The sequence below is a fragment of the Aptenodytes forsteri genome, unplaced genomic scaffold (genome assembly GCF_000699145.1).
Source record: "Aptenodytes forsteri isolate BGI_AS27 unplaced genomic scaffold, ASM69914v1 Scaffold132, whole genome shotgun sequence".
In the NCBI taxonomy this organism is placed as follows: Eukaryota; Metazoa; Chordata; class Aves; order Sphenisciformes; family Spheniscidae; genus Aptenodytes; species Aptenodytes forsteri.
Genome location: NW_008795520.1, coordinates 407,842 through 420,785, shown reverse-complemented (window position 1 = coordinate 420,785; position 12,944 = coordinate 407,842).

Sequence of the window (12,944 nt, the reverse complement as noted above, 5' to 3'; positions counted from 1 at the left end):
GGACATGGTTTAGTGGTCATGGTGGTGTTGGGTTGACGGTTGGACTCGATGATCTTAGAGGTCTTTTCCAACCTTAATGATTCTATGATTCTAAGGAACTACTTCCGCAAAGATATATGTGCCAGACCAGCTGACATTCCCCTGCAGTGCCCAGGCAATGTGCATCAGCTGTAACCAGAGGGCAAACCCTAGAGCCAAGCAGTGAGTCCATTTGTGTGGCTGCTCAGCTCTTGGCCTGCCTCCCGGGAGTGCTCTGCTACTTTCTACTGAGGGACTCTGCTGAAGAGCTTTCACCATGGGCCAAATGTGGTGTGCTCACCAAGTGCTCACAATAAAGTTTCATAGAATCATAGAATATTTTGGGTTGGAAGGGACCTTTAAAGGTCATCTAGTCCAACCCCCCTGCCATGGGGGGTTTCTCCCCATCCTCCTTTTTCCATGTTCTACCATTTTCTTACCCTCCTGATCCATTAAAAGAAAAAAAAAACCCAAACCACACCCTTTTTTTTATCCCCTCATGATTTTCTCTTCCTTTTTTCGTATGGTCAGCAGGTTTGATTCATTTTGCCAATTAATTTTTTTGAGCTCCAGCAGGACTGCTTGGCTCTCATCTTCCCTAATTAGATTCCATTCAATACATTCAGATTCATTCCTAGAGGGGAAAGGTGAACTCATATTTCACTTGATGTACCTGATACTGGACAATTGTCTCTTCAAATCTCCAATCTGAGGAACTTTTACAGCTTAGAGTTAATAAAAATACACAGTCCCCTTTGATCTCAGGAAGAACACAGATACAAAAACATGAAAGCTTCTCCCTCTTTCTATTTCACCCTACTTCTTTCTTAGTCTCAAGGCTCCCTCATCTTCACCACTCCCCTTTTTGATCCTAACACAATTTCTCAGCTTTCATCTTTCTTTACACATTCCCTAGGTCAAGTCTGTTCCCTATATTGAGATTTGCTTCATTGTGTAAAGATGAAGGGATTTTACATACAAAACAAGATAAAAATAATCAGCAGTAACACAGCTCACCAGACTTATTCATCTGTCCATGAAATACATTTCCACGTGTGGTTCAGAAAAGGCAAAACTTTTGTGTCTTTTTATTTTTAGGTGAGTAATTTATCTTACTTAAGTCTTTTTCTGCCAATAGTTATGGCTGTTCTACATCACAGTAACCCCACAGTTGCTGCCTTTGAAGAGTGAAAACAGACAGTTAATGACAAAACTCCTAAATACCCACAGCTTTTACCATCCTGATTTAAAGTATTCTTAAACTGATGGTATTTTCCTTGATGTACCAGGGATACCGTTCAGGAACTGCTTCTGAAGCTCAGTCCTTCAGGCCTTACTTTGTCTCTCTCACTACCTCCAGCCAGAGATGGAGCAGTCCTTCATGATGGTAAGATAGGGTAGACACCCGGGACTGGTCCAGTTTCAAATCTGTCTCACCATATGGCTTGAAACCTGTGTTTCCCATTTTTAATAGCAATTTTATAACAGCTGTAACTGCAGACTTTATCAGAATTGCTGGGATTTAAAAGTCAGTGTGACAAGACAACAAAAAGGCTTCTGCTAGTGTAGAGTGCCAAGTCAGTAAATTATTTTTCACTCCTGATTAGTTCCAGTGCTATTCCCACACTTAGTCTCTGTCTTGTGATCAGCAGCAGAAGCTGTTTGGTAACTGGGATCCTTGAATTCCTACAGAAAAGTGTGAGGCCACCGACCAGAGACCACCGAGACTAGCTTTGCTGGATCACCCTATTCCTCAATGAATCAATGACATCCTTAAGATTTAAGGGTACAAATGGATTTTACTTGAAGGAGACCTAGAATAAGAATGATTACTAAATCATACAAAGAAGTTCAGATTGAATAGCACAACTCTTTAGTGAAGGCCTTATTATACACAGACCGGATCATATTGTGGGAAACTACCATTTCACTCATTAGGTTTCAACCCCAACACTTACTTACCTTTCTTCCCAGCTGAGTTCCTACTAGCCTTTGGTAGCTGCTGACTTGGAAAAGAGTAGAGTGATCTCCAGTTAAGGTGACACATGCTAAGTAAAAGTCAGCTGTGGAAGAAAAGTGGTAGAAATGCAAAAAATATTCTTTTCCCCAAACCTGAGTACTCTCAGGTTGGAGAATTGCAGGGTGAGGGAGAAATGGAGAACATTGCTTTGAAGAGAGGGATAAAGAGCTGCTCTGAGGAAATGCCCCCATGAGAGAGACAATGGCTTTTATATATTAAAACACTCTTATATTAATAAGTGTTCATATTTTTATGAGTATTGAATCTTTAATTAATTGATTCATGAACTGTATTTACTCCACAGAAATGTTAATGCAACACCTGCAAAGAGCAGGTAGCAAAAGCAGTCATCTGCTATGTGGGGAACTGGCTATTGCAGAAGAAAACTTGCATAAATGCATTGCAGATTTCTTGGAAGTACTCTCTCCTAGTCTGGAGGCTTAAAAGATATTAAAAATCATCCTCTTTTTTTTTTTGCTAAGTCCAGCATTTGCACTCTCCATGTCTGAACTATGCAATTTTCTTCCCTTACCGCTTGGGAACCAGCAGGAGAAAAGCATTCCTGGGACGACAGGCAAGTCAGAGTTCCCATATTCAGGCTCAGAACCTTGTCCTATCATGGTCTGCAGCAGCCAGTAGCAGGGAAAAATCTGACTCAGTCTTTAATCCTGGTCTGGAGGAAAATGGTGCTGCTCAGTCACTGCATGAACATGGGACATGTTGAGTTCTGTCAGGTGCATAAGGCTGCAGACATGCTCCTTCACTCCCCAGGGAAGGCATACGCATTGACTCCAATGTGCATGAGGACCTCAGGAAAGCAGGTGAACAGAGAGGTGTCCTTTGGGTCAGCGCGCCGACTTCATGGCACAAGTGGTTGTTACAAGCCTTGCTGTGCTCAGGCAGGGTGTGCTTGTGGAAAAGCAGCTGAAGTTTAGCTGGGAAGTTTCTTCTGAGCTTCTATGAAAGTCCCAGAGGCTAACACCCTGAGCAGACCTCAGCAGACTTCCACAGTCAGAGCAAAGACACATCCCTCCCACAGAAACTATCTACCTACCACAGACATGGCATAGCGAGTTGCCTTGTGCTCCTAGGAGCCCCCAAGTGAAAGTCTCCAAGTTTGGGACCAGTGCTTCACTTTTGACTTCAGAGCAGACCTGAGCAGAGAGAGGAAGTAGCCAAGACCCAAGTCCAGGGCAGGAACATCTACCCATCACTTGTCTTCATGCCAGTCAGGCATATATCTGTGCCCAGTCTGTTCCTTACAGCAGTGGATTAACGCGTAAAGCTACCACTAGTGATTACAAACATTCCCAACATTATCAAAAACGCTGTTACCTGTAGGTAACTAAATGACACCACTCAGTGATGTAACCAGCAAAATTATGGCTAAGGATCCACCTCTTGCTTCTCTGACCAGGACCAGACCTCACAGCAAGGCAGGTCTGGAACGTGTTAGAAATCCATGAAACAAAGTCAAAGGCAGCTGTAAACTGTAGCTTTATTGTATTGTGACTAAAGCAATAACAAAACCAGTGTCTAGGAACGACACACATAAACATGATCTGTTTGGTTTATGACTACCATTTTCATTAGGCTAAAAAAATAAATCAGGAGGCTCAAGCTGGCACGTTATGTGTTAATAAGATTCCTATTTCTGCTGATGCATACTTACAAAAAAGCACAAGGCCTGGCAGAGAATTTACAGAGCAAACTTTGCTAGTAGATATGCATCACATTTACCCAAAGCTATAGAGACAGGGGCTGATATTCTGCCTATAAAAAGATAACTCTACTTTAAACAGATTGAGCTACTGATGTGTTAAGAGCTTCTTTTTTATCAGTGTTTAACGCAGATTTAATTCAATTTCCAATTAGGTCAATGAAAAAATTCCATTGATTTGAATCGCAATTGGATGAGAGCTTAACTATGGCAGAAATCTTTTTGCCAAGAAGTGACCTGAATTGATAGTCTTTAGAAAGGTCTCTGGGTATCAAATACCCTTAAGCACTCTAGAAAGACTGAGAGAATTCATTAATAAAAGGGGAAATAGAATATTCCTTTAAGAAGGCATATTGTGAAGCAAGGCTGTTAGATTCCTCTGTATGTGATTAATTACAATACTGTTCAGTAAATTAACAACTTCTCAGTATGCCAAAGGTCTTACATTTAGCATTAGCACCTGATTCACACTACAATCACTATAAAGGCAGCTATAGTCTGAATATTACAAAAGTTATCTGCAACATCAACTTCTGTCCTGTGTATCATGCAACTGCATTCCTGATCAGAGTTCAGGAAATGATTGCTTTAATAGCTCTGTTTTATCTTTCAGGCTTTGCAATGCACATCATATTTTAACCTGGAGTGGTTGCTGCTAAGTGTTCCTTGTACATTTTCTCCATTTCCAAACTATGCTTTTCCTCAAAAAGGTTCCTCCAGTTGCTAACACCACCTACAAAGAACCCTTATTGACACTGTAAGATGTAACGCACAGGTTTTAGTATTCAGCGTATTTATTTTCTCAGGAAGAATTATTTATATCCCTCTATATGGTAAGTGAGGTGTTTTTCTTTGCTTTTTAAAATTATTATTGGATTTGATTCCTTTCCAAACCTGAGCAGTTCTGCTAGTCTGCAGGGATCCACTGGGTGAGGTCAATCTGTGGCCAGCTTTCTGCTTCACTTATCCAATAGATGGCCCCAGCCTTGGGGCAGGGATGAGGGAAGAGCCACAGACTAACTCCTTTGCTGTTACATGGGTTGTTACATCGGTGAAATAAAGTTAACTGGCCTCATTTTTTGTCCACCTTAATGCACCACCTGGACGGCAATTGCATTTCAAGAACTATTCACCAGCTGCTTCGTTATTCCTGCCATGAAGGCTGTAACTCTACAGTTACTTCAGTATAAGATGGCACGGACGGTCTGAAGGAAAAGGCTTACAGACACTCAGAAATAACCAAATATTTTTGTTCCAGAAAGCCAATGGCTCCTCAAAAAGCTCCCATAGCTTTTTCAAAGAAAAAAAAAACAGCACATGTCTCTTCAGAAGAAGGACTTAATGGTCTTAATGGCTGGACAAGCTCTGTCATGCTGTCATCTAGTATCTAATATCCTTTTAGCCACAGAGGAGGACATTGCCACATCACCAACAGTCTGGCTCTCCCCACCTCAGGTTAGCTGACTTTGGTGAGTCAGATGCACACAGTTTTAAGAAGAAAGGTGTCCAAAAAAGCTGTGTGCCAAGCCAGTTGTAAGACAGTTGTAAAATGACCCTTAAAGCTAGGAAATCTATTGAATTTTTCACCATTGTACACTGTAAGTATTCAGCTAATACTTACAGAAGGAAAATTATGCTAATGAAGCTGGGAATAGCACACCTAACAATAGAAGGCTGACAATAGTGTCTTCAGAATGGCTGAAACTTCACCTTTACAGAAGAGAACATCAGCAAATGCCCCATGAGTGTCCTTAGAGGTCTTCACAGATTGGAAGCTACCTCTCTATACAACAGCACGAATGTCTTCTTCATTCAAAGGGAACCCAAAAATATTCAACAATTTTTTTCACTCCTAAATATGTATTCTGTTAGGAAAAAAGCAACGCACTGGATAATATCTAAGGAAACACAGCATTTCCTCCCTCTAGCCTTCCAACTCTCAGGGTATCTCTTTTCGCACCACGTTGATGACAAGGTAGAGACAGTGATGCACACAGCTGTTCCCAGGACTAATTCAGCTAATTACTCAAATCAGGCTCTGTATAGCTAAAATCCTGTGATTATGAGCAGAGTCCATTTACAGAAACAGTGATGAAGGTATGCAAGTTCTGTTCAGAAAGATAGTTGAAATAGGACCCCACAGCACTGGGTAAAAGCAAAGCATGTAATAAGGTAATAATTATATGATAAAATATTATTGAAGATTGAGTGCACGCTTTCCAATCTCGAATCCACGTTGGAACTACAGACAGAGCTCCTTTCCAGGTAAAATCATGCACCACTTCTACAAGAAAAGGCTTTAGAAATTAATGTCTCTTGACTGCCTAGGAAATGCAGCCAAGATGATTAGCTCAGGTCATTGTTCTAAGAAATAACTATGTTCATTTCATCCACTGGGTATGTTGTTTTGGAAATAACTATCACACTTCAGCCATAAAATAGAGTTAGACATGCAAATACTTGTGGTTAACTGAGTTTTTATCACTGCTATCATCATTGCTTTCTTATCCTTAACCATGCCGTTATTAAATGCCAGTATTACTTTCATCTTTGAAAATAATGGACAAATACCCTTTAATAACCAAAAGACATGGTGAGTAGCGAAGGCTCCTTTACTGACTCTAGAGCTTTCCCAAAGGTATGTCTTTAATGATCAGTTGAGCTGGATGAACTGCAGGAGGTCCTCAGAAGTGGGGGTAGCCTAGCCAAATGGAGAGCATCATCAAAGAAAATCCATTTCTCTTTACTGGACTGTGAGAGTGTTGCAGTAGGCATTTGCTAATGCATGACTATGTGCAACAATCCTCTAGTAATCATTCCCAGTCAGCTGAGGCAATTGAAGAGCAATTTATGAGAAGGCCATTTTGAAAGCAAGAGTGTGTGTGTGTGTTAGAGACTGTTCTACGTTGGTGGTCAAGACAGTGAGCGTAAAACACCAGTAACCATGAGTGAATGTATCCACTAAGAAAGAATACAATACCTCTTCCAGCTGTGAAGTCTTTGAAAAAACTATCCCACGATTCATAAGATGGGAAAGGAAAAAAGACTAGGGAAAAATTATAATAAAATATTGCTAAATGTTTTGGATTTCAGAGCAATAGCAGTACCTGAAAGATATAAATTAGAATACATATACAGGTATTAGGAAAGGGCTGTAATGGAAAAATAGCAATGTTCATTTTATCTACCACAGCAAAGATTTCTTGGACCATGTACATTAATCTTGAAGTACTGATTTCACATTATAAGCAGAATTCAAATTATTTCACTGTCCTTCACCTTGAGGAAAGTTTTTTAAATGTATTTATTGTATTTATTGAGCACATGCAGATCAATTATATAGAATCTAAGTGTGTTTTGCTTGGCATGAAGTTTTTCAGATATCTATGGTGAACAGTGGTTTTATTAAAATAGACCAGATAAAACAATAAAATTATCAAGAAGGGTCACATTTGGGTAAAATGCTAGTATTTTTTGCAGGAAGACTTGCACTCAGAGTCCAGCCTCTTGCAACACCGCAAGTAAAGGTCCCAGTAGGAGACTAGTAAAAAAAATCTAAATTGGCTTGAAAATCCACTGAAGTTAGTACATCTATAAATCATTTAAAAAGCACTCATTTTAGCTTTGTTCTTGAAAATGGACCCAGGTAAATTTTTAGGAGCCATATAGGTACATATAAGTCTTCTTAGGGGTAATTTCTTCACCTGCATCAATAAAATTCAGAAAAGAGAGAAAGTAGAAAGCATAATTAACATAACATTAGTATTCTGAAACCCTTTGCTGATGCCAAGGGTTTCAAAACCCTTAGCAAAAACTTCAGCTGGAAGAGGAGAAATTGTTAAGCTTTTTCCTGGGACCAAATACTGTCTGTTTTCAGTAACCCTAACCTAAAAAACTCTTAAAAACAATTCTTTAGGGAGAAAAATTGTCCTCTGATCCATTTCAAAATATGAGTTCATGTTTCTTCTTTATGTGATGAGAGAAATCTAAAAGTAATGGGTGGGATCTTGGTGGGGGAGGTGAGAATGATGCATCCTTTTGCAGTCAAAATGGAGGAGCCTGTTGAGACTAAGAGGAGAGAGGGAACAGGAGAAGGAAGAAGCTGAGATTAGATTGGGAAGCAGAAAAGTTGGAACAATGCAGAAAGATGGGAGAAAAGGGAATACCTCCGAAAGTCCTGAGCAAGGATCTGAACTCTGACATACAATAGCAGAAGTTTTTGACTGGCACTATCTGTATCTAACTTCCTTGTGAGCAGCTCCTGCAGCAAGGTCTCTTTACACATGGGGACTGAGCTGTCTGCTTGTCTCTGGGGCTTGTCCTTCTGCATCTGTAATAAAGCATATTAGCCAGACAGTGCACAGTCATACCCAAGCTAGTCATGCAGATGCTACACCTCCTTATGAAAAAAACCCTGGCTTTAGAAAGCAAATAAATATATGTATTTGCTGTTAATAAGTAAATGTTGGGCATAAGAAAACAGCAGGGCTGTAGCAAATTGAATTGGCTTGCTGGAGGTGCAACAGAAGTTCCTTATGGGACTATCTCCAGCATTTCATCTTGTGCTACATGGTCTTTTTGTTTATCTTTGCATGAAATGTCTCCTTTGTAATCTCTACAGAATAAAATTGGACTGAATTTTGGAAAATGTCTCACACAGTCCTTCTGAATCTTTTTCTCCTTACAGGGCTACATGGATTTATTTTGTTTAGGGAATCCCTACAGTTGTCCATAGTCCTCATTCTGTAAGGATGTATTTCATATGTCACATATTCAGTTGAAAAATGACATATAAGCTTCAGTGCCCACCTTGTATTTCTCAGGATATCCAATTTCAAGGTAGGAAAATTCTTCTGGCACATCTTTCTGATGATTTGTTTCATTTTTACTGGTTTTTTGCAGCTGTTGCTATTAAGTCACTTAATATTTGTCCAAACCAGTTTGTACTTGGAAGCATGACGAGCGGAATTGCTTTGAAGACTCTAGGAAAAGTCTTGCATGTAATGTATGAAATGGTGCATGAGGAGTACCAGTGACATCTCATTAGGGAAACATAAGAAAATATTTTCAAGTGTAGAAAGTCACACTTACAGAGATGTTGAACAGTACCCAGAAATATGCCTGGTCTGTGGCATTTAAAATATTGCTGAAGCCTGTAAAAAATAGTTGAGGCATCTTTTGCTCTGGTAGGATAAAAGGAGGAACAATTTTACTGGACTTGTATCAAACCATAAAATAGGAAGAGATAAAAATGTTGATCATTGTTCCAAACAAGTTTCCTTAGTGCTTCGTCTTACTGCTAACTAACAAGATGGTTTTAAGAAGGACATTGACCAGTACATCATGGGGTAAAAAGAGTTATTTAGTTGGATTGCATAGGAATATTAGTAAAAGCCATGAGGAAATGTCTTGGGTTTGCCTCAAATTAAGTTCTCTAGCCGATCCTCTTCCCTGTCTGCCAAAATTCATTTTGGCTCAAACTGACCCCAGCATAACTCCTGGTCAGTGGAATTATCATAAGCTTGAACTTTCTCTTTTGTCAGATCCAGTATTTATATGAGCAGGTGTAAATCATTCCAACTTTAAAGTACTCATGTAAGGACTTGTAACAGCAGTGTTTAAACTGGTATGAGTGCAGTATGAATGGGATGTGTGTCTGAAGGCACCACGAGAAACAGCAGAACAAGGGTTAAGAGGATGACCTGTATGGGTAAGGAAGGAGACTGTTCACAGCAATGCAACTGAGGAATGTGTTCCTCATGTCAAGCCCAGGAGTACTCATGTAAGGACTTGTAACAGCAGTGTTTAAACTGGTATGAGTGCAGTATGAATGGGATGTGTGTCTGAAGGCACCACGAGAAACAGCAGAACAAGGGTTAAGAGGATGACCTGTATGGGTAAGGAAGGAGACTGTTCACAGCAATGCAACTGAGGAATGTGTTCCTCATGTCAAGCCCAGGAGGCCTGTGCTCTGATAAGAACACAGCACCGCAATTTGTCAGCGGAAGACCCTGCACTGTGATAACAGGAGGGTGGCAACAAGGTTACGGCATGCAGCAGACTTGTCTAACATTTATAGAGGCTGAAGTAAGCAAAATTTGGGACCCAAAGCATCACACTGAACTAGTCATCACCCCCTATGGGGTAGAAAAGAGCTGTCCAAAAACTAGTTTGTCACCACCAATCAAGAGCAACCCAAGATATATGATAAGAAGTCAACTTAGCCTTCATGTCACACACCGTAAGTGACCCTGGCTACACCACTCAAATACAAACACCTTGCTGCTTGAAAGTATATAGGTATGAGAGAATGAATGCAAATAGATAGAAGAAACTAACTTGGAAGTTTTTGTAAAATAGGTATCACCTTCCTCTCCCTGAGGTCTTGCACTGACTTTTGTTTCACTGATTTCCTACACACACAGAGAAACTACTGGAAAGATGTTTTGGCTGTGGGATAGGCTATATTAAGCAATTAGAAAAATGAAGGATAGCATTTTACCTTCTGGAAAACCGGATGTCCTTCAAAAATGTTTATTCATTTAATTCTGATAACTCTGGATATGCCCAATATCCATGTACATGTCCCTTTTCAATCTGAGTTCCTGTGGAGTCTATGGTTTCCTAAGACAAAAAATGCTAAAATTTGTATTTTTGTAGGATGGAAATATTTCATATAGTTTATAGGAAGGGGAGAGAAAAGCCTACAACATATAGTATTACACATGAAAAGAAATCAGATATTTTTATGCCAAAGTTTGTGGGGGGTTTTTTAATTTGCAAATAGGAATGTCACTTTCCTTTCTCATTCATCTCAAACAAAATCTGAAATAAATATTTCATAGTTCTAAATGCAGCACCATAATTACATTAGTAGTAGCAATTGCTATTATTGGTGGTGTTGATACTGTTATTGTTATTGTTATACCTGTTCTGATTATCAGCATTATTATGGCAACCTCCTTTCTGCAGCAAGAAAAACATACCCAATTTAGGAAAGCTTGCTAGGATAACATCATCTCTTCTGGCTTCAGAGGACTCCATAGCTTTGAATATTTCAGGAGTGCAAAGAGTAGTTGGGTAGCCAGTCCCCCCATAGTTAAAGATCAGGTCTTTATGTTCCAGTCTGTCAGCAGCAGTCACTGATTTTTCCAACACATCAGCTAAAGATGTTTTAGACTTTTCCATTCCTTTCTCTTCCCTTTTGCTTTCCAAAAGTCCCTGTTGCTGTGTAATCGTGGGCAGCAGGGGCAGGTACAGGTTACCTATTTATGGGTTGTTTGTGTCAGCACGTGTTTCTTAACTCCTCCCTTCCTAGCCCTTTGCAGAAAAAGATCCTGAACTAGCTGCAGCTGGGTCATTTAAAATTGTCTCATTGACCTCACTGAGAAATAAAAAGACTCCAGAGGGAATATAGAGGAAACTATTTGTTTTTAATGACGACTCAAAGGACAACTAACATGCAGCCTACATCTTCAGGTGTTTATTCCTATTTCATCATTGTTAACATGGCCTCTGGCATATGTTCATTGGACATGAGATAATTAAGAACAATTAAGCTTCATACTTTGACTATAAGTGAATATAACATGGTTGGCTAATCCTGGGAGAATGTGAGGTTTGTTTTCAAATAATCTGGAGGGAGGAGATTTAGAATACCCAAATTTGGCAAAAAGAATGCAAGACTGCCTGTGATGGTAGGTCTTCAGTTGACTTCGGCACCACCACAGCTTTGGCCTGGGTATGCAGATCAAGGTATAGAGGGACCAGAAGACAGCGGGGAATGCAGCAGGAATATCAGCATGTTGACAGGGCCCTGAAAAAAGATGTGATGGCTGATAGACTGGACATTCATTGTAGTATCACTGAGGGTCAGATCAATGGGCTCAGTGTGATAAAGGGAACAGATCAATGGGCTCTAAGAAAAGTGCACATTGTGCTTTTTCAGACGTCTGCCTTTCCCTAAAAAGTAAGATCAGCTGCAACAACTTGGGGGTTGGACTAGATGATCTTTAAAGGCCCCTTCCAACCAAACCATTCTATGAACTAGTCAACATTTTATCACCACTTAGGCGATAAAATGTTCCTGCTTGGCATTGAAAGGTGCTGGCAGGTCTGGTATACAAGGATGGGGTAAGTGTATCAGCAGTACTTTGATCCCAAATGTAAACTAAAATGTTTACTTTCTGTAAACAATGGTCCATACATAAGTGTTTTAAATGGTGAGCTAACGATTTGGACTGGAATTTTATCATTCCAAGTGTAACATAAATGAAGAACTGCCATGCTAGAAGCAAGAGGAGCCGTAGCTCTTGATTCATCCTAAAAGTATCTAACCAGTTCAAGCAAAACCCTGCTGCAGGGCACTGTGGTACTGAAAGCTAAGAAGCTTTCAAAGGGCAGCAACAACTTCATGGAACAGAAATTCTCAGAGGGCTGTTAAATACAAGTACTTCCAGACTCAAGATGTCCTTAGGTCACAGATTGTTGGAGACTGGGAAACTATTTTGAGGAATTATCATTAAATGCTGGTTATTCTGTTGGCTACACCTGTACATAGGATGCACAGCTGAATGCAACTTCAGTGCATTCTAGGATGGGACATTACAGTCTCATATTCTTTGAGGACTTCATTTTAATTTGGCCTCATGTCACAGGAGTCTAGCCAGAATCAATATTTACCCTGTAATGGATAAATAAAATATCTGATCTAAAATATGGCTTGAGCTTTAATGTATGTTATATTATGCAATGTTTGTTTAAAGTACATGGTTAAGCTCATTCTCAGGTTACAGTTGGTGAAAGGATCAGTTTCCAGTCTTTTATTTCACTGTTCTGTTTGCTTAGCTGACAATTATACTTAAAAATAGGGGGGTTTAACCTACTCTAGATGGATGTACTTATAAGGTCTGTGAGTACAGTTTCATATTATTTCATGAAGAATGAATCATGTCAATTCTGTCAATCATTCCAAAGCCTTTCAGGCTAAGAATTTGACTTGTTGCCAAAGGCTATATTTTTATGAGAATTTGAGTGAAAATGATCTTGCCACTTTTAAGTATGAGAAAAATGATTGGGAAAATACTTTCTTCCCTTCTTTTTATGGCCATTATGATTAGGACTTAACTACTGAAGTCATGACTCAAGCCTTGCCTTAGTTAGAGCTTTAATAGGCATGGTATAATT